Genomic DNA, 2,579 nt, shown 5'->3' on the forward strand with positions numbered 1-2,579 from the left:
GGATAGTGGGAGACTCGGTACCTCCCCCACTGTAACTACCACCTGGCTCTTTGGCTTTCAGGTCTCGCGTCTGAGAGGCACCACCTTCACTTGTTCCTGTTTCCCATAATAACGTAACACATCCTGTCATTCCTGGAATAAAACAGAACAAAATGTAAATTTGGTTTGACTTGAAATATGAGTAATTTGACATTCACTTGACATATCTATAGAAGTGAAAATTCTACTGTGATTATTTAAGTGAATTTAACGTGATCATATGGTGAAAATGATGATAATCAACGACAATGAATGAACTGAATAATATGTGATTATTTGCACAAGTTCTTGCAATGAAAATTCAATTTTATTTTAATGCTTGTCACCCATTACACCATGGGCATTGTTATTAGGGAATAAAGTAATGGAAGGATATCAGAGAAAATAAATAGACTTTAATTTTAGCTTCACTACAATAATGAACCAAAACAATATTTGGACATATGGGTAAACTACATAACAAAGTTTCCATTGTCATTATTACCATGAAAACTATTTTAGTTTGCAAGTTGTTTTATACTAAGAATAATTGGAAATAAATTGTGATTATGAATTGACCATTTAACATATATTTTGAAGAGAGTAATCAGATATATTTTTTGCAGGAAATTAGGAAAGTAAATAAATATGTATATATTGATATTAATAGTTTTAAAATGTTTAGAAGTTGACTAGGATTATTTGATTGAGAGAGGCTGCATGATTATAAAGACTAATTCACCTTTTTCATTGCATTGTTGGTTTCACTAGAATCTGTTGTGGTCTAAGCTCTTGTTGTGTGCAATGGGCTGTCACTAATAGCTTCATTAACCTGCGAGTCTCAGATCAGGTTTCCTTTGTCTGTAAGTCAGTCTGTAAGTGCGCGACACACCTGCTTTTCTGAGGGGAAACAGCGACTCTTTTCAAAGGAAATAAGTGGCAGATCACTGAGAATGGTTTCTACTGCAAACCATAAGCAGGGAAGTGTTTTTCCAAAGAATTCCAATCTTTATCTATAAATCTGATGGTATCTGTATTTGTCAGTTTGTGGAGGATTTTGTTCTGAGCTGTTTTATACAAGCAGTTGGTTCATTAAGTCTTTGCCAAGAATGTTGTTTACTTTCCCCTTTTACTGTGATTCTGCAGGTTAGAATATTCTGAGAGTCAATAATGTCCAATAACTGAACACTGAATGATTTTGACTCTAACAGAGCAGTTGCCTTGTTTTCAGCTAATTATTCACGTTTTTTATTTCCTGGTTTAGTTGAATGTTACAGAAACAGGCTCTGAGCAATGTTTCCATTCACTTGTGTTGGAGTCACTGACAGCCACATGGTCAGTCAGTTTCAGGCTGATGGATCAGTTTCTCTGACCTTGTACATGATGACACTGTTGGAGTATTGATGTTGTTGTTAACCACATTAACTGGGCTGGAGTTGACTGATCTTACATTGCCACTTTCTGAACCTCAGGCTGTCTCTCTGGGCAGTAAGTCTCCAAAAACAGTAATGTGACAATGCGCAAGGATCATCTGTTTTGATTTAAATTGTGATTGTAGCACTGCTGCTTCACAGCATCAGGTACAAGGTTGGAGTCCAGCCTTGGTCAACGGCCTGTGTGGAGTCCCCACATTCTCCCCATGATAGTGTGGGTCCCCTCCAGGTGCTCTGGTTTCCTCCCACAGTCCAAAGATGTGCAGGTGGATCAGTCATGCTAAATTGTCCACAGTATCCAGGATTGTGCAGACTAGGTGGATCAGCCATGGGCCATGCAGTGTTACAGTGATAGCGTGCTCTGGGTGTGATGTTCTTTGGATGGTCGGCGCGATTTGATGGGCCAGTGCTCTACTTCCACACTGTAGGGACTCTATTCTATGATTGAGGATAAAGGCTACACAGCCGGGTGTCCTTGGAGAAGGACCATGTGGTGTGTATCAATTCTCTCGATGCCTTTAGATAGAGGTGGGCACCGCAGGGGATACAGTGCTTTATCCCCACCGCTGCCCCCTCCCCACAACTCTACTTTGATTTAGTCCCTTCTCACTCTGTCACTTGTAATGGTTTGCTTGGCCCGTAATGGGCTTTGTTTGGAAATATTCAATTGGTTACACAAATGGTTTACTGTTGGTGATGATATGTCTAGATTAGAGTGGTGCTGGAAAAGCACAGCAGGTCAGGCAGGATCCGGGGAGCCGGAAAATCAACGTTTTGGCAAAAGCCCTTTTCCAGCACCACTCTAATCTCGGCTCTGGTTTCCAGCATCTGCAGTCCTCACTATTGCACTGCTGGTGATTATATGTTAACCAAAAGCAAAATGGCATAATGATGATTTTGATGGTGGGAAGGTTGCTGTGATAACATTTCTGTGTCAGGGAAATGGGGAAAAAGAACGCTTCGCAGCTCACAGAAGGAGACCTGAAAAGCAATTACATCAAACCAAAGGTTCAGACAGGGAGGGAATATTTCCCTGGAGCTTGAGTAACTGGAAAGTGATGGTGTCCGTGACAAAAGGGATTTTGTTTTACAGTGGTTGAGAGTTTTAAAACTGTTATATTCAGACAG

The sequence above is a fragment of the Hemiscyllium ocellatum genome, unplaced genomic scaffold, assembly GCF_020745735.1.
Source record: "Hemiscyllium ocellatum isolate sHemOce1 unplaced genomic scaffold, sHemOce1.pat.X.cur. scaffold_198_pat_ctg1, whole genome shotgun sequence".
NCBI classification, from domain to species: Eukaryota; Metazoa; Chordata; class Chondrichthyes; order Orectolobiformes; family Hemiscylliidae; genus Hemiscyllium; species Hemiscyllium ocellatum.